The sequence below is a fragment of the Vicugna pacos genome, chromosome 4 (genome assembly GCF_048564905.1).
Source record: "Vicugna pacos chromosome 4, VicPac4, whole genome shotgun sequence".
Lineage (NCBI taxonomy): Eukaryota > Metazoa > Chordata > Mammalia > Artiodactyla > Camelidae > Vicugna > Vicugna pacos.
The window spans coordinates 33026183-33050125 of record NC_132990.1 but is presented as its reverse complement, the minus strand read 5'-3'; the positions used below and the strand labels follow the sequence as shown (position 1 = coordinate 33050125).

The 23943-nt window shown below is 37.8% G+C and overlaps 1 protein-coding gene across 3 annotated transcripts in view; it reads right to left on the bottom strand.

Moving 5' to 3' along the window:
- GLIS3 (GLIS family zinc finger 3) overlaps window positions 1-23943 on the bottom strand; it is a 526902-nt gene that overhangs the window by 290325 nt on the left and 212634 nt on the right. The gene's annotated exons all lie outside the window — the stretch shown is intronic.

The following is a 23943-nucleotide window of genomic DNA, read 5'->3' as shown; positions in this document are numbered from 1 at the left end:
CACACTTATATCAGGACTCATCTTTTAGAGACAGTCCTTAGATTATCTTTTTTGTTTTAAGAATTAGTGATACCAAAAAGCTTTCTCTAATTCCAATGAAAAAACCCATAATGCTACAATAGATACCCTTCTATAATCATCTATAATCACCACTCATATAAAATACACTTACATTTTGCTCCTTTTATATAGAAGTGTTCAGTTGTATTAAGAATCATATTTTATCATCTCCTTACTTAAAGGGTTAAGGTGGTGAGAAGATGGGATTACTTATATCAAACCATGTTTTTTTTCTAGAATAGCTAATATCTTGAATCACCCAGCAAAGAAAGTTGACACTGCTGAAAAAACTTGTTTAACTGGTTCACTTCATTTCAATTCTGGCCATCCAAAAAGACTCTTTAAAAGGATAGAGTTTGGCTGTGTCTCTCCAAACTTGATTTTTCCTCTTCATCCTAATACATTGTCATTGGACAGACACCCAATTTAAAAAAAAAATCAGGGTGAGAGAGCCATAAACAAAACACTCACTCTAAAAGTAGCATGGTAGCCAAATCTGACATAGATTTTTCATTTCATTAGCAACAATCTTGGAATGTAGTAAAATCTGGTACATACCCAAAGGGGAAATTAAAAAAAAAGAAACCCACAAGAATCTGTGCCGTTACGGAAACATGAAAAGCAAAGAGGAGAAAGGTAAACATGCCATGAATCATTTATAAAAAAAAAAATAATAGTGGTTAAATTATTCTAGACATTCTTTTTACACAGATATACTTTTTCAAACATTTTTTGCAAACTACCTGGTCAAGTCTCAGTGACTGTACACTCTGTTTCCATTTCAAACAAATGAAAATAAATATGATCTCAGGGCTTTGGGATTTTTTTTTTCAAATTAGGCTCTAAAATTTTCTCACCAAATTCCTCATCTTTCTCATTGATATATTTGGGATCAAAGTAGTAGAAAACATCACAGTAACTTTCCTTAGCCCTAGGGGGTATACTTTTTTGTTCTGTGTTTCCAAAAATTAAATTAATAGCCAAAAAATTACTTTTTCATCTTCTGTAACATTCGCTTCCAAGAGTCCACAAAACTAAGGATAAACAAGACCTTGGAGTAACCACCAATGCTCTCATCAGTGAAACCACATCTCAAAAGCTCTAGGAGAGTCACAGGAAGCCTTCTCTAGTCTGGCCCTCTGGGAAAGTAAAATCCCAGTGGTAACTGATTTCCTCAAGGTCACACGAGGATTTATTGACTGAGCTGAAACGGATTCTACGAGAGTGTATTTTTCATGGCACCTGTGTGCTTAAGTTTAGGTGATGGTTGCTTAGTTTCTTCCTTGGATACTTTCTAAGATCATTAGGTCCAATAGAAATTTCTCCTGATTTTTCTTCCAGATACGCAAACCAGAATGTTCCCTCTACCTCTCCCACTGCAGTTTATAACTGATGCATCTTCTTGTGCCTTGAAAGATCAATTATAGATAGTCTCTCTGTTTTTACAACTCATATAACACTTCAAGGCTTCATCTTAGCACTAAGAGTAGTGGGTACTTTTTTGGGCAGTGATCATAAACTTAGTATCTTTGTAAATTCTAACAAGCTACATGTGATTTTATTTTTCAAACCCCCTTTTCACCTTGGAGAGAAGACTAGTGCAGTATATAAGACACTCGAATTCTCTCCCCAGGTTCCATCCCTACTAGCCACTGCTATTAAAAGCAACATCTGATGCCAAGTATTTTGTCAAATTCAATGTCATATATTCATCCAAGGAACTCATTCATTTCATGCCTGTTTCCTTCACAATAAAAAGGTTTTAATATCTACCTCTAAAACAAGGATATGCTAGCAGCTGGAACAGCACACCCAAAAACACTACTTGGTGTAAAAGCATATTAATACATTATTTCATCAAATCTTAGATGTCATATATTATAAGGCATATTATTTTATATGCCAGTAAGAGCATACACTGTCAATTAAGCTAGTGCTTGGTGTTGATAATTTCAGAGATATTCTGATGTGAAAATAATGCATATCTTAGAATAAATAAATACCAGAATGATTGCTGAAAAATAATTTTAATCCTTTTCTTGTTCATGCTTTTCTCTCTGCTTGGCACACTCTTACCCTAACTTGTCTACCTAATGAGCCCTTCTCTCTATCTTCAAGGTCTTGATTCAAAGGTCTTCTCTATGACTCCCCCTCCCCCACTGCCAGGTGGGCAAATTTGACCAATTCTTTTTTTCATTCCCCCACAGTTTCTCATCACACACTGCCTCAACACCTTCAAGTAACTGAAATGTTTACATGCCTGTCATCCTATTATACTTTATTGCTTTTTAAAGACAAACCCCTTGATTGAAATATTGCTGCTTCCTCAGCACCTAGCCCAGGGCCTGTACAGTACACCATCAAGTCTGTCAGTGAAGCTAAGAATGAGTGAATAACTGGTAATAAAAGACAGCTATACACGATATGAAATAGTGACACATTATTTCCACTGAAACCCTCCTGGTCTTCTTTTCCAAAACAGTGCTATTTTTCATAAACAGACTCCAACTAAGTCAATCCTTTGATGTTTCTCCACAATACTTCTAACTAGGTCTGAACAGAAGATGAAGCTAATGGGAGCAATAATTATAAACTCATCTCCTTTGGCTAGAATTTTACATCGGTCAAGGCTGCCCTCATAACACTATACCCTGGATTCTCATGTTCACAGTACTTTCTCGCTCTATAATAAAGAAATGTTAATTCTTCCCTCCTCAGTGTCTCTATCATTTTTACTACAATACCTCCTACTCCCAAATTCACGAGTCAACACGAGCCTCATCTAACCACAGAAAAGTGACAGCTTCTGACAGGTATCATAAACGGTGTCCCTGAAGCACAACGCTGAATGGTAAATTTATTGGGAACACACAATGTTTGTGGTACAGCTGTGAGAATGTTATAGAAAATGGCATCATCAGTCTCACAAGTGAAGGCAAATAACAATTTGACCAAGAACCACTGTGCTCAATGCAACCATCTAACTCCATTTTTTTTTCATAATGCCAGACAGAATGAACACCTCCAGACTGCTCAGAATCGTGCAGTACATTGTGGTATGGAGACAGCCTGTTTGAGCTCCCCCAAACCTAGTTGGCTGAGTAAGTTAGGCAAATTACTTAAACATTTCTGTGCCTTATCTCTCTCAGTGTCTTCTCATCTGTAAAATGGGAATACAGATAGCACCACCTCATATGGTTATTGTGTGTCTAGTATTAATCACACATGGAAAGAATGTCACATATTGCCTAGCACAGAGTAAGCACTCAATGGGTATTAGCTGCAATTTTTGTTGTTATTATTATTATTGTTCACGCCTGTTGCTTTCTTTTTTTTTTTTTGCTACATTTTCTTTCTGGAGGTAAGAAAAAAACAGTTCTTTATAATTCTTTGCACAAAACAAGATACAAGTAAATGATACTATTTAATTCTCTACCCGTTTCTAATGTTCTTTCTGCTTTGAGCCTGGAGCCAATTTTTTTAAAACCAGGTGTCATCACAGATAGAAGAAAAGTTTTCAGTTGGCCAAGTTTGAATGTTCCTTGGCTTGTCATTCCCTGAAAACAAACCATACAACTCTTCTGACTACCAGATGTGCCAACTACTTATGTGCTGGTTTTCATTTTGAAATACCGCTTATTTTTAGAGACTGCACAATGTTTTTAAAAAATGTGTTTACTTCTCAAATAAGGATTCAAGTGGATGGCATTCTGAGTACCAAATACACTCTAGCCAAAATCCCTGCATGCTGGTGGGGAGTGCAGACATCTTGCATTTTCTGAACCAAGAGGTCATCTTAGCAGAAGCATGCTTTTAATTAACATCTTCATTAGTTAAAAGAGTTCTCTTGAAGTCAAATAGTTTATTATGTTGCAATTATCCCTGCTGAGGCTGCATCTTTCAGAACAATTATGTTTATCCACTGGTTCCTCTAAAAATGACAGAGATATGGGGAGAGGGGACAGAAATGGCATACATATAGGAGGGGTGTAGGGAGAAGTAATCAAAGTGGTTTCTGGTTATTACTGTTCATTCAGCTGTCACTAATCAAATGCCATCCATGAGCCAGGCAGTCCCTGGAGACAATGGTGAGCAAGATAGAGAGTCCTATTCCCCCACAGCCCACGATCTGTCCATGAAGACAAATACCAAAGCAACAATTCTACAAAAGAGATCCCTGCTCCTAGGTTGGGTCATATGAAATGTCTTTCTTTACAGGTCAAACATGATCAAATAAGAGCAATTTCTATACGGTTCAATCTAATACATGTGCAGGGTATTTTGGAAACAGAAATCATACATATCAGGATTTGAATCCTGCTCCTCCACCCACTGGCTGTGTGACACTGAGCAAAGTCCTTGAAAGTCTCTGTTCCTCAGTGTCCTGTCTCTAAAATGAGGACAGTAATAGTACCTAACCCATAGGGCTGTTATGAGGTTAGTATATATTATTATATGCTTTACTATCTCTAAGGATCAGGGTTTTCTCCCCAATCTTTCACTTAAAACATTTCAAATCTGCAGAATAACTGTAAGACTAGTACTTGAAATCTCTTTATCTAATTTATCAAGTGATAGATTTTATCTGTTCATCTATTTAGTCATCCAGCCCTCTCTATACAAGCTTATTATTGTTTTTATTATCATTAATTTGCTGAACTATTTAAGCCATAGATTTTATGCCTTTCACCCCTAAATATATAACCATAACACAATCATCAAATTCAAGACATTTATCAATTAAATGATACAGCACTAGTATGCAGTGTACCATTTATATTCAAATATTACTAATTATCCCAATAATACCCTTTACAGCAATTGTTTTCCAGTCCAGGATCATGCATTTCAAGGAAAAGTTTTGATATGCATGCCGAGGTGGGTATTCAAGAATGGGATAGTAAATCAACGGACACCAGGGACACTGAAGGTTGACGGAAAAGTAGAAAATCAGAGAGTGTAAAAAAATAAGAGGTAAAAGCACAATAGTTAAGAGCATAAGTTTGCACCCTAGGTCACCACTGAATGGCCATATGACCTTGGGCAACTTAAGCTCTGTGTGCCTCAGTGGCCTAATCTCTAAAATGGGGTTAATACTAGTACTTAACCTCACTGAGTTGTTCTAAGGATTAAAAGAACTAATATATGTAATATATGTAGGGCCTGGCACTTAACAAATGCATTAAAAGTGTTAGTTATATTTTATTAAATAACTCATCTCTGGTACCTTTCTGATATTCTTTCCAGCACCTTTTCTCCTGAATGACAAAGGACTGCATACTGATACCTCCCTGTCCAAGACCTTCCTCTAGACACACAGTAGGCTTATCCTCCCTGCAGTGGACTCCCAGTTTTCAGCCTTTCTTCACTCCCATCTTATTTTACTCTTAGACTCTCCCCAGCTTTCATTCATATTCTTCCCTAGAACTAGAAATAAGAAATTTTTACATACTAAATGTATTAGGCTTGCTAGGTACTGTTTTGTCAAATTTGTAATGGTTCACTGCTGAGATACAGGGGTGACAATTTCATGAATATATGTGAGCGTGCAGTGTGTTCACTTGAAATACAGTAAGACAAAGGTGAATGGCTAAGAACAAAAAGGATGAAAATAAGAATGACATAACTGGTTTCTATATTTAGGGGCAAAGCATGTAAGTTTAGCATATGTTACAAAAGCTCAAAACTGTACAAAAACTATGAGAGGTAAGGAATACTAAGTAGAGCATCCTGACTCCATGGAGCTTACAGCTCTGTAGAGATAAGACATACACACCTAGGAACAATCAGATAATGATACTGAACTGTACAGAATAAAGCACGAGACTGGGTAATAGAGTTTAGAAAAGGGGGCAATCTCTATGTACCAGATAATTCATTGAAGAAGAACAACTTTAACCAAAAAGGCATTTCCCAAAGATCTTCAGAAAGTCCAAAGGTGTTCAATTGTAACAAATAAGGCAGGGTTATGGAGAGATACATAGGCAAATAGCTTTGGGAAACCCTAAAAATAATGAAGTTAAACATATCTCTTTACTACAGGTCTTCTCAGAGCCTTTAAAAATGCAAATGCACGTAATAAATTTCCCAGAGGAGCAAATAATGTGCAAAATATATTTGTTTAGGGTGCCTTTTTTCCCTATGGACTCATCCAAGATGGCATACTAAGGAACACTCTTTAGAAAACAAGCTGAAACATGAAGGAAGAATGAATACGTGAATGAGAAGGAGATAGGACGGTGTAGACATGGAAACAGAAGAGAGGAGACATGGTATATGGTGGGGGAAATGAAGAGAAGACAGAGCCGCCTGCAAGAGGGGGCTCTGACTAGAAAAAAAGAAGACAGTCTTTGGGGACTTGGCTAGTTAGCCTGCTGGACTTGATTTAACAACAGGACATTATACATCCACCAATGGTTCCAAACCTGGCTGCACATTAGTCAATAGGAAAGCTTTTCAAAAATACAGATTCATAGGCTTCACCTCAAACCAGCTAAGCCCGATGATGGTGGAACAATTGACCTGCTGACATACATCTGGGACCCTGTGCTGAAGACAGTGGTGTAATCCACTAGAAGCCAAGTTCATCCAAGATTAATCTGGCGGAGATAGGGAGAAAGGCTGGAGGAGTACATGAACTAGAAGCTGAATGAAAAATAAGGAGAAGCCCAGATGATAGTAAATGACAGCATAAGAAGGCAAGGGTTATGGAAACATTAGAGTAAGACTGCAGATTATATAATTAGTTGATATAGATTAAGCAGATCAAATTTTAAAAGGAGGAGGAGGTCATATAAAGGCTATTTTTGTAACTTTAATCTGAAATCAATTACTCTGTCCTAGACAATAAGAAGATTAAATCTGAATCCAGATTAACGAAGATTCCCACGAATAGTGCAATCTCCCACCACTTTGTCCCCAGGAGTTCAACTTGAATCTACCAAGTTTATCCCACAAAGAATATAACTTTCACACCAACACTCTTCTAATCTTAGTCAGTATTCAGGAATGTTGGCCACAAAATATGGAATCACCAGCATTACTCATTTCACTTTATCCCTGTATTAAATGGAATCGTATTTTTATTCTGAGAGGTTAAAAAATATCATACTCCTTTCTGCACCACTCAGTGCCCTGGATTCCTGGACAAGAAGGCTCAATCTTGCTCCCCACCACTAGGCACTCCTGATAAGATGTTATTAAGAACACACAGCTCCGAACCACCTCATAAAGATGTAAAGATATATTAAACAGCATTCTCGAAGTTTATATTCTAAAGTCCCATCAGTCAGCTATTGTACATCAATTATCAACTAATTAGTAGAGAGCACTTATGCTGACCTTTCTGTTCTCTCTTGTAATGATTTGCCAAGTTAACTGAAAGCTGCTTTGCTCCACAGAGACTCTTAGTATAGCAAGAGTGTTAAATAAAGTTCACCAACAATTAGCCTAGAAAACCAAAGAGGAAGTGTAAGTACATTTTACTGCTTTTCCCTCAACACATTTTTTAATAATCCCATGGGAAGAGAACAGATATATTTGTTAAATAAGCAAAGCGTTAGTCTGAAAAACTGAAATATCGGTACTGACATAGTTTAGTAATTTAACACTCACTGACCAGGTCATTTGTTGTGCCCCTGTATACCCTGGGGAGTGCAGACACTTAGATGAGTTAAACAATTCTTGCTTACTATCTAGTTTAATAGGTTTACATCACAGTTTATCCATGGGATTAATCTGTGAAAATATATGATTTCAAGGTGAAACATACTAACTCTATAAAGAAGCGACTTCCATAAATATAAGAAAGGATGAGAGGAAGGGAGGGAGGAAGCATGCTTTATGGTAGAAAACTGCCTCAGTTTCCCAAAGACCATGAACAGGTTATGTTAATTAAGCACTACCTGTGCGCTTTGTGCTGTGCTGTGCTGTGCTTATGGAGTCCTAGGCCATTGATTTTTTCCCCCTAAGAGCTTCTGACCAGTTGGAAAGATTTTTTTATCAACACATGAAACAATTAGGAAACACCCAATATTAAACTGAGTTGCCATAATGCTGAGCAAAGAAAAAGATCAAACAAGAAAAAGATCTGTGTAAACTGTAGGAAGCTTGGTGAAGGAAGTGAAACTTGAGCTGAGGCTTTTAATGGCCAGAGGGAAGTGTGCGGTACAAAAAGTGGGCTGTCCAAAGCGAAGTGAGGAGAGTGCGCTAGGAAAGTGATGTGGAGGCAGCATGGGGAGGTGGTAAAGGATAGAGAAGCCAGAGCCAGAATGGCTTCATTTCCCAGCTGTGTAACCTTGGGCAAGTTTCTTAAACTCCCTGAGCCTCTGTTTTCTCATCTGGAAAATGGGGATGATCATTGCACCTACCTTCATAACGCTGTTGGAAAACTAGTAAGTCAACATATGGAAGCACTTAGAATAGTGTCCAGAACACAGTAAATACTCTGTAAGTCTTAGGTATTCATGTTTTTATTAAAGCATTATTAGATTACACTGGCCCTCCAAGGCCAGCCCTACAAAAGAATGATACTAGGTTTTTAAGCATGGGTATGATGGGATAAGGGACAATGAAGAAGATAGTTTCACAATTTTCAGCACTTAAGAAAGCAGAACAAGGCAGGAAGATGTTGCTATGAGCTCAGGATGCAGTGACGAGGCCTGGACCAGACCGCGCAGAGGCAAATTCAGGGAACAAAGTAACCCTAAAGTATATTATAAGGAAAACAAATAAGGGTTGTTGAAGGGCCTGTAAGAAATACTATATTCCAAACCCTCTTTCATAAGTTAAGGTCATGTTTTCCCTAAGCTGCTTTTCCCCACCAGGCTAAACAAAAGCAGAGACTGGAAGAGAAATGACAAAGCTGCCTACTGGCAAGACCCTTAGCAGTATGGGACAATGACTGAGACCCCTCTGTCAGAGAGTAGGTGCTCAAAAACTATTTGTTGGATCAATGAATAAAGAAGATGACTTTTAAGGCAAATAAAGTTCAAGGCCACAAATGAAGTTGAGAAGTTCCCTATTAAATGTGAGCTGTGATATAAGAGAAAGACAGAGAGCCTTGGTGAACACAATTGTTGATATGTCCTTGTCTCTAAGTTCCCCAACAGCTGGAAGTATGACTAGTTTGCCACCTCCCTCCATGCTCCCTCCACATACACAAGCACACACAACTTGACATCAAGGGAGTGTAGTCTAAGCCACTCAATAGAAATCAATTGAACTTTTTTTTTCCAGGATCTGGTTCTAAGGGAAAACCCCATTCAGTCCTTCAAAACAGAGATAACTGCTTGGTATCTAAAAAGCACTGCTTATACAGACATTAAAAGCTCTAGAGTATCTTTCTTTTCCTTCAACAGTAATTCCTCAGAACTGTCCAAAGAAACACATATTCTATCATAAATTTTTTGTTGCACATTCTACATGGGTTTGCAAGTTCAGTTGGGACACTCAGAAGCATGACCCACAAGAAATGGGAGATGGTTATGGAGCTTACATTCTCTTATATTAAAAATTAAGTCACCCATATTTCTAAGAACCAGAAAGTACCCAGCTTCCTGAATCCAGAAGTCCCCCAAGGTTGTTCGGCTGTCTCAACAACCAGGTTATCTTTGGCCTCTAACCTGTAGATTCTTGACTCTGTGTTCCAAAGCCCATTCAGCGGCCCAAGTTTATGCAAGAAAATTTGCTGAGCTATTATTTGTATACTGTCTCCTTTTTCTCAGGGGAGTTATTACAATAGGGCTAGAAATTGACACTGCTTGATTTCGTCCTCTCTTTCAGTCATGTGGGGAAGCCTAAATCCACTGAGATTACCCAGATGCTCTGAGTGCCTCTGAGGAGGAAGTCAGAAAGGAGGCTGCCCAAAGTCTGAGAAGAAGAGCAGTTTGACATTCCCCCAAGTAGTGAGGCAGCTCTCAGAGAAGGCAGTGGAGGTGGAGAACACGGCTGCGGGGCAAATGTACAAAGGCCAGGCTCTGGGTCCAGAAGCTCCCCGTTCCCCAGCTCTGGCAAAGCTTTCTGTGCCTGAGCACAGCAGCAAACTTCTAGAGACCACGTGGACATGGTCAGTAGGTAGCTCAACAGGAACCTGGATCAAGAACCAGAAAAGCTCTTGGGATGTTATGCTCTGTACAATGACCCTGGGGTCTTGTCTCTCCGGCAAGGTATTAGGTACTCCAAACAACAGTGACTGAGATTAAATTTCCTACTCATCAGCAAGATAGGGTCTTGGAGTCTGATTTGTTTTCAATTAACACAAAGAACTCTTTCATGTATATGAGAATCGTACGTCACATCCACTATAGATTCAATTAAAATTGGAGAGAGAGGCTCAAGTAACTTGTCATTGTATAAACTTACATAACGTTAACCAAACTACCAAAATATTTTTTAAAACTCCAACATCACAAATATCAACACACAGACAATCTGGCCAAGGCTACAAAGCGTAAGTTCCCTTCTGTTTCTTTTATTTAATGCCATTTTTTAACCTATAAGAGAACTAGAGTAATTTAAGGATGTCTGTAAACATAACTGGGGCGTGAGTTAATATTAAAGTAAATGCGACTATTTTATCTCTACACCCTACAGGTGCTAATTCAGACACTGTATCAACAATAACTCAACTAATAATAAAGAAATTAGGTCAAACAACAAGAAGGAACACCACTTCCAACCCAAATTCTTTCTCATCAAGACAAAAAAGCAATCATAATATGGGGTGATGCCAGCATGAAAAAAAAATCTAAATTAAAAGTAGTGCTTATGTTTGCCCTAAAGTAATACTTTTTTAAGCTAGTATTTTTAATCTGTATTTGAAAGTGAAAATAAATGTGAATAGAAGGCTGAATGTTAACTGAATTGAAAACTTATTTCCTAAATAATATGTAATTCTTAAAAGAGAACTAATAACAAATCATCAGCAACGTAAGAGCCTATGGCTTTCAAAATACATGGGAAGGAGAGAAATAAAACTGTTCCCCAGGTCTCCAGAGATCAGTTAAGCAAAGGTCTTGATTTAGTGGTAAGAGTACCTCCTCTTTTGACTACTCCAGGTGAATCAAATTAGAAACTCTGCCAGAATTTGTTCTCCTCTTTGTTCTAAACATTCTACAGCAAAACAAAAGTAATGAAAGGCAAAGTCTCACTTTGATCTTCTTGCACGAGAGGACATGAACCTTGACACAAATCTATAGTTTGGAATAAAGCATTACAATAAACACCTACAAATCACTGGGTAATATTAGCTACTTACAGTGAGCAGAAAAATTATGAAAGTATCTCTAAAATATTTTCAATAAAGAAGACTGTTCAGGCAATAATCTTAGAGAGATCATTCTAACTCTAAATTCTTAAAATGGAGTCAATATAATTTGCTTCCAAATAAACCTACTTAGATAGTAGGTTTGATAAAATTAGATAAATTTTAGACCTTAGAGATATGCATGTTTCAGAGTTAGAGTACTTTGAGAAATCAAATTTTTTTTTTTAAGGCTGAAGGATTAGTGAGAAAATAAATAACCTTCACCAACTTTCACAGTTATCTCTTTCATTTCTTCTCTCTTATAGCTATTAAGTACTAGTTAACGAAATCTACTCTCTTAGGTATTCATCTTGTGAAATATCCAAAAATAATAATAATAAAAGCAGGTAACTTTTCTTGGGTCTTCTGTTTTCAAGCACACCAAGCTATCTCTGGTGAAACCACCACAAAGCTCAGAAGAGATTTTGCTCCATGTTCAAATTCTAGGACCAAGTCAATGAGAACAAAAGGGAATGGACAATTCCTTCCTGCTAAAGCACAGTGAGCTCCTTTGTTTGGAAAGATTTTCCTACCACCTTCTTTCAAAAATGTGTCAGTCAGAGTGGTCTGGGGGAGGGTGGGAAGATATGGCAACTGGGATCTTTGTTATTGTACCTCAGGGAAGAAGGTGAGGGGATAAAGATTGAGAAATCTTGCCCCATGAATATTGATTGCTCTGTCATCTGACACCAGCAGCACAAGGAATTCTAAGTAACACCTTCGTCTAGAGGAGGAAAGAATAGAGTCTGAAAAAAAAATTGTAAAGAAGACATATAATTCAGCTCAACCAACTTGTTTTTTGACATGTAGCCTTGAAAAGAACAATTTTACTTCAAAAACTTGGCAAATACAAACTGATTTTTTGATAAGTTTTAACATGCATTTTACTAAATGCATGAAGAGAGAGTGAGGGAGAGAAAGGCCAGGTATCCAAAGACAGGGAGGCTGTCAGGTTTTTCTTTTCTGTGTCATTTTTGTTTAGTTGGTCAAACGAAAATTCAAAACCATATAATTAGATGGTTGTTTATACATGATTAAGCATGAGCTCATTGGACTTTACATGCCAAAAAGTCAGAGATGTGGTTAAGGGCAAGAAGGAACTATTAATAAAAGGAAATAAAGCTGTAATACATTTTTCACTTATGAATAAAAATAATTCAAAGATCTCTAGATGGAAAAAGGGAAAAAAATCAACCATGAGTAGGGGCAAGAAACCAGATAATTCTGTAAATGGTTAGAATTCATGAGATATAAAACATAAGCCAGTGGTACAAAAAAAGCTTTTTCTCCTCTATGATTCTAATCCTATTTTTATTTCTTATAAACATAACTCACAATAAGAACATAACAAAACTTACCTGTATTATATTTCTTTAGAATTGTTCTGGGAAATATTTAAGCAAGAATATATTGTTCATTTAAAAGAGTTACTAGTTCTCTTCATGACTGTCTTCACCAGTAATCTCTGGAGAAACCAACAGCTGTCACCTCCCTTGAAAAAGGCAAGTGTCCTTCATTTTTCAGAAATGCAAAATTTTTTTCCCCCAAAATGAACTGAGCCCATCAAAAGCAAGGTTTAACTGGCCATAAGTTTCATAAAGGTAAGGCAGACCTTCCCAGATCCCACAGAGAATCTGTGACCTCAGACTGGAGCTGTAAAGAGTAGTGAATCAATTTCTCACACAGATCAAACACTAAGTTATGGATGAGATCAAATTCTTTCAAATGACAGACAGACTGCTTACTCCACCTTAGATGAGGTTTTCAAGCCACAGTTACAACCTCTCCACACTGGAAAGTACACCAATACATTCCACCTCTGGGCAAACCCCAGAGTTGGTTCAATTGTGTGTGCTATTTCCTCAACCAGATGACTCTTCGTGTTGCCAGTGTTGTGACTGCTGTGATATTATACAGAAGAGCCAAATAATCAGAATGAGTAGAGCCCATAGGAAACCCAACACACAGTCCTTAAGACTGAGGCTAAAATGAATCTAATAATATACAAAAAGCCCATCGTATCTAAGAAGCATAAACATTGACTTTTACAGCCTGAGTCAGAGCAAGGTCTCCAAGCCGCATCAGTTCCCTTTCTGTCAGAGAGACGTTCCATCTCAACCTCTCTCTCTCTCTCTCTCTCTCTCTCTCTCTCTCTCTCTCTCTCTCCTCTCTCTTCCCTTTCACCCTCCAACCCCTCACACATTCACACACAATAATGAGCATCAACCAGTAGTGACTCCCAGAGCTATCTTTAATCTCATACACACCTGCCCACAGGAAATTGACCAGAATATACTTCACTTAAACCTATATGATAAACTACAAAATATAGAAACTCCTAAAAAGCTCATTTCTAAGAAACTAAGATGATCACAGGGTGCATACTTGAAATGGCTCAGATATTTGAGACAAAGCACAATACTCACAACTAACTTGGCAATTTTAACCTGCAGAGCTTTATATGTTATCTACGTGTCTTTCATAAAATATGTACTTTGTTCTAAAGATACAAAATTTAACTGTTGATCTAATTTGGTTAAATAAAGCTCTTAACATGTTCATTTAGTGTTAAAAGTCACCTAAAGCTAAGGAAAAGTACACTTTCACAAAAACTTTTTGAGCCGGAAATTCATGAACTTTTGTCTTTAATGTTGAAGGAAGAGGGAAAATCTTGTTAAATTAATAAATATTGATTATTTGAAACAGTTTAATATCTACCATGGTTCCAGATAAGAAATGTGATAATTTATTCCTAAACAATGTGTGGCATGTAACTCAAAACTGCTTTTCATCAATAACTAATATTAATAATTAACAAGTATAAACAACAAAAATACCTTTTGGAAATGTTTCAACCTGGCCCTTTCCTCATTCCACAGTCTGCCTATTGCCCCCCTTTACCCTCTACGTAGGGTTAATAACTAAACTTCCCTCATCTCTGACATGCAACACTACCCAGCAGCAATCTTCCCAAGAATGTGCATGAACACGTAAGATTAAAAAGAAAAAAGTCTTATCAGAGTCACCTAAATTTGGCAAATGGATTTCCAAATTAGCATCTGCAGTTACAATCTACTCAACAGTGAATTAGGTTTTTCTTCAGTAAGGCTAGAGCCCTGAAGAAAGTACACCTCAAACACCTATTCTTCTACCTACAGATGGAATGTCTTATGTCTCTAATCCAGGGATTAGCCTGGTAATAAAAACTAAACAGTCCTCTAGATAAACACAGTGGAAGGAGAGGATAATGCAAAAACTAGTTATTTACAGAGGCCAGAACCAATGTACCAGGATTCTATCTGGCACTCATTCTGAAAAGCAGTCAGTTTGACTTTTTGAAACTACATTGCTCCTCTTTCTCCATTTTGACTGTCTGCAAAAGAATAGCATCTTCAGAGTCAAACACATTCACTCTTATACTAAATCAAAGGCGTTACACCTACCATTTGCCTCTTACTTTTCTAGCCACCCTGCCATAGCACCCATTCAAAATTTTTTAATCCATTGAAATTTATCTCTTTCAGCCATTCATTCCCTCACCAAACTGAATGTTATGCTGACAATATCCTAAATTCTTAAAGTTCAACATCATTGTATATTTTATGTTCTTACGGCAAATATAGAGTCTACAATCTCTGATTCCCTTCCTCCATGCACCACCATTCAATACGTTACCATTATTCTTCCTCAAAAGTCATCACAATCACCAGCAAAAACACCTCATGCTTAAGTTATTCATGTTCCCGGGCTGTTTGGTCACTGACATTTAAACATGTTAGAAGAAGCCCTCCCACTGGGGAGCTTCCACAGGCAGTTTGTGTGAAGGTGTGAGGATAAAGGTGTTTACATCTTTTTCTTGGCTGGGGGCCTCAGACAGCTGTGCAGAGTGCTTTGCATACATTTCCAGGGCTAGCTGCTCTTTGGTTTCATAAAGTATGCACGCGGCTTGTACATTCAGGGACTGCTAGGACGTTCATCAAGGGCTGGTGTGCAGACAGGAAAGCATCTGACAAATGCAGCCTAAGAAACAATGTCTCCCTTCAAGTGGAACTGCTGGTTAAGTCAGCCAGCACTGGCCGGCGTGAACAATACTGGGCAGGTCATTAACTTGCCCGGTTCAGACGGCGATGAGCTCACCCACCTTTCTGGAAGTGCTATTTTAGCTGCTGAGTTTATACAAATAAAACCCATAATTTTCTAATGGCTAAACTAGGAATGTGTTCGAAAATAGCTAACTCTCTGAGAACCCTGCAGAAGCCACACAGGGAACTCACGGAGATGCGTCTGCAGTCTGTTGTTCAAGTTTGCATACATCTTTATAATCGCTACTTATGTATTACCTTGAAAATAAGCAACCACATAAGCAAACCTCAATTTTTTAAAAAAATTAGGCGGTTACTGAATTGTATTTTCTCCCTCTCTTTTTTCTTTTGCATAAGAAAGAGTAAGTTAGTCATTAACTACACAAAGGAGTTAACATTTAACTCTGAATACTGAGAATGCTTTAGTTCTCAACCCCTCCCCCCTCTTTCTTCTTATAGCAAAAACAGGTTCAGGAAAACTCCTGCTCATAATCGTAGATCCTGGATGAGATCTGCCTACATCAATTTCCTTGCTGTGCTCATAGGAGGCCCCAGTTCCTTCACACATATGCCACCCCAGCAGCCCGAAATCCCTGCCCTCCACCCCTCATTTCCCCACAACCCCCAACTCCCATCATTAAAGATCAGAGTAAAAGCTGCCTCCTCCTTGACATAAATCTACCAGGTTCCTGCCTCCTATCCCAAGTTTAGGCTGCATTATCCCTCTTCTAAAATCCCAAGTAACGTTATTTTTGCATCTTTTGTGTTACTGATCACTTCTACCTTAAATAGCTGTACCTATAGCTTACCCTTCTCCTCTTAACTGGCAAGACCATGAGGACAGAGAACTTACCTTATCCACCTTCACCCTCAACCCCTCATCGCCACAGTACCAGACCACAGCATTCTGCTCAGGGCAGACACTCACTAAATATTTACTGACAAGTAATGCCTGTAACTTCTAGTTTTAGTACTGGGCCTCTTTCCACAGATAGGTAGGGGTATGGCTAAAAGGAAAAAATATTTCATTATTTAAAACAGGGAGATTGCTGGGAGGCCCAGAGTGGGGTGGCAGAGGGCCTCTCTTCTGTTGCCCCTGCCATTCCTAACCTGTCCTCCACTCTCACTTCCCACTGGCAGACCCAACACTTCATTGCACACACAGTTCCTCCCCAAGGACGCAGCCCTTTCGAAACTGTTGGACTTGACATCTTTTTCATGAAGCCCTCTCTGGAAGCAGGAGTATAACAAACCTCTCTTGGCTATTCATAAGTACCACAGAGGAGATGTAGAGGTTACCTAGATATCAACTTGGTGATCCTATTTCCTCACCAAGAACTTACACTTTTACTACTGCTGCTACTACTACTACTAATGCTAATATTACAACTATAAGCTAACAACAAAAAGAAAGCTAACATTGGTGGAGGACTTGCTTGGTACCACAGGAGGATGCTTGGCTCTGTACCTGGATTAACCCAGTCACATCAAACAACAACCCTGATTATTACAGTCCCATTTCACAGAGGAAACAACCTGAGGTTTAGAAAACATAGTATCTCGGTAAGAGTGGGGATTCAAACCCAGGTAGTCCCACACGAAAAACACGCACAGATGTCTTTGAGCTCATACATCCTTGACCACCACCCTCCACATGACTGGGCAGATATAACAAAATGGGGAGGAGATAGGGCAGCTGGAACTGATTCTTCTCTCCCAAAGCTGGAACAAACACTCACCCACAGCCTCTAACATCTTGATTTCCATATATGAGCAACAATCAGGAATAACACCTTAATTTGTTCTCTATAGGTGCCATAAATTGTGTCATGCATTCAAATACATAAATAGATGACATCATCCTAACCTTTACAGTAGTGCTTAAATGTCCATTACATGACCCCTCTCACTTTCAGAAATTTTCAGTACAAAACATCAACTTCATTTCTCCATTCACTCATTCAGGGGTTAAACTGCATGGAAAGAGCAGGTAAAACAGAGGTCAAGAGAATTACAACACAAAATGATGTCTGCTAAATAAGGTAATTTCAAAAAGCTGTTGAGACACTGAGGAGACACTGATGATCATGAAGATGATGATGGTCGTGATATTTAGGAACATGTATGAAAATACTCATCTGCATGAATCTTACTGTAGAAAGTATTTACTGATTTTATACTGATTCGATAGTCTTGAGTGTGCACCATTCATCAGGATATATATATATTACAAATGTAAGAACATAATAGGTGCATACATGCACACACACACACAGACGAGCACAAAGACAATTACACAATGTGTAATTAGATCAAACAAGAAGTAAATATAAGGTGCCTTGAAGGGCCAACCTCCCATGCAGTTTAATAGGGTCCCTTTCTACTAGAAATTTCAATCTTAAAAACAATATAAACAAAGCCTTTAAAGGCAATCTTTTTCTAAAATTCTGCCTTAAGATTGCATCTTTCAAAACTGCACTGACCTAAAAGCAGAGTTTAATCAGCCACCAACTGTCCCCGGGCATGTGACTGCTCTTTCCTTTCACTACGAAATAAAAATATTAACATAAGGCAGAGAGACATGTGGATGTATGAGTGGGCAGGGTCAGCAGTATGGAGATGAGAGGGGTCTATGCCTGCTGGAGCCAAGGCCAGGAGGCTAAGTTTGGTCTGTGGCTATGCAGCTGTGTGGTTGTGACCAAATCACTTAGACTGAACCTCCCTGTCAAGCCCAGTTTGGTAAGTTCATATAATGACCTAGCACCCAGTCTGGCACAAACCAAATGCTCAATAAGTATTAATTCCCCTTCTTACCTGTAGATCACATCTGAAAACCTTTCATCTCTCATAATGTAAAAGACTACCTTCAAAGCAGAATAGATAATGGAATCATTTCAAGAGCTTCCCTCATGAGAAAATGATGTATCTGTGCTCCCATCATGCTTTGAATTCATAGATTGATACTCCAAGAGGGAATATTAGAAATCATTTCCAGTTTCTTTATTTTACATATGGTAAAACTCAAGTCCAGAAAGGTAAAGCGATTTATCTCAGGTCACATGGCTATTTAATGGCAAACTCGGGATAAAAATCCGAGTAAACAGGGGCCCACTCAATCCCACTTTCTACAGTGTCCTACTACATTCATTGGACTGTCAGTTATAAATGATGCTTAATGGTGCAGATACCTCTGAGACAGTTAAAAATGTCTTTTGCCTTCAAAATAGAATGAAGATGGCAGGCGGCAGACTCCTCCTACACTAGAAGCATTGAGTTTGGGACAGGAGTGTTCATGAAGAGATGAAGAGCTGGAAGAGAAAAGGGGTAAGCACAGAGAGAGGGATAAGGGATGAAAGGGACACAGAGATTCCTTACCTTGTAACTGTGCCTAAAGATCAATTCCATTTAGTCCACAAATGGAATCTGGGAGTGACCCATACAGATTTCTCTCTCCCTTTGGTTACAAGCCTAGAGGATACAAAAACTACCACTCTCCAGATCAGACAAAATGTATGAGTTTTCAGGGGAAAGGAGAAATGAGATTGTCTACCTTCAATAATTTAAAAAAGAGGTTCAACTTGAGTTTGCTCGAAACTCCTTAAAACTTAGATTTCAATAGAACCACTGCTGAACCACAGGTTTTAGTGGAACCAATGCCTGCTTATTTATCTGCCAAATGTAAATTTGCCACGGGACCAATGTTCAGGCTGCTCAGGGACAGCAAGCACCTTGTTAAGGAAAGGGGAAAAAAAATCTACTTTCAGCAAATCAAACTTGACAGCATAATTTTTTAAAAGATTCCTATCTCAAAGAAAGTTTACAAGGAGTGAGTGAGGCTATAAGGAGATTATTTCCAGGCATAATAATAATTGCAGAAAATTGTCCAATTAGCAGTTAAGCACTGAGGGAATTCCTTTGCATTGTGTCCTTGCTGTCTTTGTCTTTGTTCTGAAGAAAAATTCTTCCTTCAGGAGTCCGAAATAATGAAAGAGTTCTTCATTATGTCAATAAGAGTTTGGATGGAGTCCCTTGGCATAGGGAGGGACCTTGCCTGGTAATGAAGCCTGGTAAGGAAGCATAAGAATCATCTGTTTCTAGCTAAACATGCTCTTAACCTTGAGGGCAGGGGGGAACCCTGGCTGAAGCTCCAACAAAAGGAGAACCTTTGGAAGGTGACAGAACCAGGGGCATTTGGAGTTAAGACCTTGAGTCATTCTTGGGCCAAACTCTTACCTATAGTTCTCTCAAAACAAAACAAAACAAAAACCTAGAAAACAAAATCATATAAAATTAAATTCTATTCAAGTATTTATGGAATGTCTAGTTTACAAGGGTCTTGCACACTTGGAAACCGGAACTTCAAACCCTCCCAACCCCATATATCACCTAGCCAACTAACCAGTAATGCTATTTTTTTCCCATTGCCCTTCAAGCCTCTGTTAGTTTCCACTTCAGCAGCTGGTGAAAGCTCTGCTTCCTCCAACCATTCAACCACAAAGGGTGTGTGAGCCTCAAGAAGGCAGAATACAGCTCAATCAAAAGAAGAACTTTCTAGCAAGCAGAAGTGACTTGGGAACACTTTGTAAGGCAGAGTTCTTGTCTCTGAAAGAATACAAAGAGGGGTTGCCAGGATATTGCAGAGAATGTAGAGGGGAAAGGATTGGAAGAGAACATTTCTAAGGTCATTCCTCACTCTTTGTAACATCCCAAAAGACTTAAAACACAGTGTTAAGGTTTTACATTTTTATGTAAATTATGAGATTTTTCAGTGCCCTCATCTGAAGGTTATTTTTTGTTTCTTTTTACTCTAGGCTTCTACTGTGTAACACAAGGCAGGTAAATTAACTTCTCTAGACCTCAGGTTTATCATCACTTAATGAAAGCAAAGGATTAAATGATCTCTCAAGTTCTTTCTAGTTCAAACATTTTCTAAGTGATCACTGAATTTAACTCTCTCTCCTTTTTACCAAATAAAATTTCAGGAACTGTATCTACCTATAAAATCCAACAGAATCCCCTAAAAATCACTCCATAGAAAAAGAACAGTCATTAAGATGACAACACACAATATAAACATGACAAAAGTGTTAGATGTCATATATACTCCCAATCATGATTTTCAAAATACAATGGGAAAAAAGTTTAATTGAAGAATAGCTAGGAATAGCATGTAATATGAAAAAAAACTACTTTTTTTTTCTGAAGACATGAAAAAATATATATACATGTTCCCAGGTGAGAAAACTAAACAGTAATTCTTCCAAATTATTTCATAGACTTAATGAAGGCTTTCTCAGCTTCTATATTAATGATGATTATGCCAAATAATTCTTTGGGCTTTTCCTGCTGGAGGAGAGGGATACTCTGGGCACTGCAGGATGCTGAGCAGCATCGCTAGCCTCTACCTACTTGATGCCAGCAGCACTCCCCCCAGTTGTGACAAAGAAAACTAAATGCTCCGCACACTACCAAATATCCCCAGGGGATGACATCACTCAGGTAGAGAATCATTGATATAATGCAAAGTCCTAACTGACAGTTTCTCATTCACTACCTGACAATGGATTCTAAAGTTCATCTGGAAGAATAAACTATACTAACAGTCAAAAAAGCTTTGAAAAAGAAAGTAAATATATTATAGAGCTATGAAAGTAAAAACTATGACATACAGAAGGAAGGCTAGTTAAACTGAACAAAGAAACAGAACAGAAGCAAAAGATCATGACCTCAGATACCTCAAATGATAATAACAATTAGCATATGGTGGCATTACAAATGAGTGGGAGAAAGGAGACTGTTCGTTAAATGGTAGGGAGGCAACTTTTTATTGTTTGGGGGTAAAAAATCAAAGCTAAATCCTTATTAATACTATGTAAGTTCTGATTATTTATTGCTACATAACAAACCACCCCAAAACTTAGGGTCTTTAAAACAATTCATTATTATCTCTTGTGGTTTGGAGTGTTGAATGGGCTCAGCAAGGTGCTTCTCTCTTGGAGTCTCTTATGCATTGTAGTCTGAAGTCAACTAGAGCTGCAATTATCTGAAGGGTAAACTGCACTGACTTCTAAGGTAGTTCTCTTATTTGCTGGCCATCAATGGGAACTTCTAAACATAGCCTCTGCATATGGCTTAGGTTTCTCAAAGCATAGCCCCTAACTTGCATGACTGGCTACTTTCAGGCCAGCCAAGGGCCATGCTGGCCATAAGCACAGCATCACATATGCCATATATTATTGGGAAAAGAAATCTCAGGGCTCACCCAAATTCAAAGGGGTAAAGAAATAAACTTTACCTCTTGAAAAGGGAATAACAAAGTGGCACCACAGACAAGCATATGGAATCAGAGACATGGTTTCAGTCACCATCAGAAAATACAATCATCCATAACATATTAAAATAAATTCCAAGGAAATTAAGGGCTAAATATTATTAACAAATATTTATTAAAATTAAAATATAATACACAAGACATGGTAGCAACCTAAGTGTCCATCAACAGATGAATGAATAAAGATCTGATGTGTGTGTGTGTATATATTCCATATAATGGAGCAATATTCCACTATAAAAAATATATATATATATATAATGGAATATATATATAATGGAATATATATATAATGGAATATATATAGTGGAATATTACTCAGCCATAAAAAAGAATGAAATAATGCCATTTGCAGCAACATGGATGGACGTAGAGATTATCATACTAAGTGAAGCAAGGCAGACAAAGAAAGAAAATATTGCATGGTATCGCTTATATGTGGAACCTAAAAAAAGTACAATGAATTTATTTACAAAACAGAAACAGACTCATAGACTTATGACTCAGACTTATGGTTACCAAAGGGGAAGGTGGGGGAGAGATAAATTAGGGGTATGGGATTAACAGATACACACAACCAAACTACAAAACAGGGAAACAACAAAGATTTACTGTATAGTGTAGAAAACCATATTCAATATCTTGTAATAATCTATAATGGAAAAGAATAAAAAAGAATATATATGTATAAAGCTGAATCACTTTGCTGCATACCTGAAACTAACACAATACCGTATATAAACTGTACTTCAATTTTAAAAATAAAACATGAAACAACTAAAAGAAAATATATCTGAGATTTTTCTTAAATTTTAGGATACAGAAGGCAAAGAGAAATAGATGTAACTGCAAAAATATTTTAGCTCAAGAAGTACCATAAACAAAATTTAAAAGCAAACAAAAGACTAGGAAAATACCAGCATTCTACATAACAAAGGGTTATGGGCTTAAGACACAAAGAGGCCTTACAAATCAATAATAAAGAAATATTCCTATGGGAGAAAAAAGGCAAAGGACATAAGCAGTTCACAAAAGAAGAATCCGGTAGACAAGACATAAAATAGACACTCTCAATATTTTGCAAGTAGATTGAGTAGAGAATATAAAAAGTGATATAATCCCTCTGAGAAGCAAACTGGCAGTACAGTGAAGGGTATTTAAAATGTTCATTTGACACAATAATCTAGCATCATTTAAAAAGATATTTTTAATTATATAGTTTCAACCAAAAAGAAAGCAAACTTGATTAAATAAATATAGTACACTTCCCATACACTTAAAAAATTTCTGCTGTACTTTCAAATAATACTGAAATACATGGGGGAAATTACTATGTATTTTTCACTAAGTACTATTACTATGGGTCTTAATGATTTGTCATACTCTTTTATTAGTATAAGAATATTGTTTTCAGAAAGGTGCAAAATGGAATTATAAACTACTCATTGAAAGCTAAGCTCTGTGATAACAGGGAAGAGAGTAGGTGCCTTTGGCTGAGTAGGAAGCCACTGGCTAAAAAAGAAGATGGTCTTTGATAAAGGTCAATGTGAACAGCTCTGTTATCAGTTAAGTCGTTTGCCTCCCAAACTGGTGCAACTTGCAATGACTGCCAAAGCAGAGTGGTTTTTAAAATTAGAGCTCTCAATAGGGCATGTCTTCACGTGTAGTTGAAAAAGGCCCCTAAGAATCCCTGCTGCACAATGAAATGTTCATCTCATGTTATTTCGCATCCCTGGTCTTCCTTTGGTGGGGAAAGGGGAGGGAGGAAGATGCGTATTTTTAGAACCAGGGAACGATTCATCATTCAATGAAACAGCATAGACAGAGGCTTAAATCAAGTGTGTGGAAATAATATGCTGTTATTACTAGTCTTAACTCTGCTAAATTATAACCTATAAACCCTGCAACGCTTGACTTAAATATCCCATCCACATTTGCAGGAAATCTAAATGGTTATTTCCTCTTTTATTGCACGCATTACAAGAGGATTTACTGTTGCTCCACAAAGCACATATGAGGAGCATGTTATCTAGGATGTCAGTGTAACCAGGCACGATTGATAAGCACACAGCCCACATCACGTATGTATTCTGGGAGCCTTTATGTGCAGTTAATTAGTTTAGCTATTGCTTTCATGGTTCATTTAGAAGCTTCATGCTTCATTA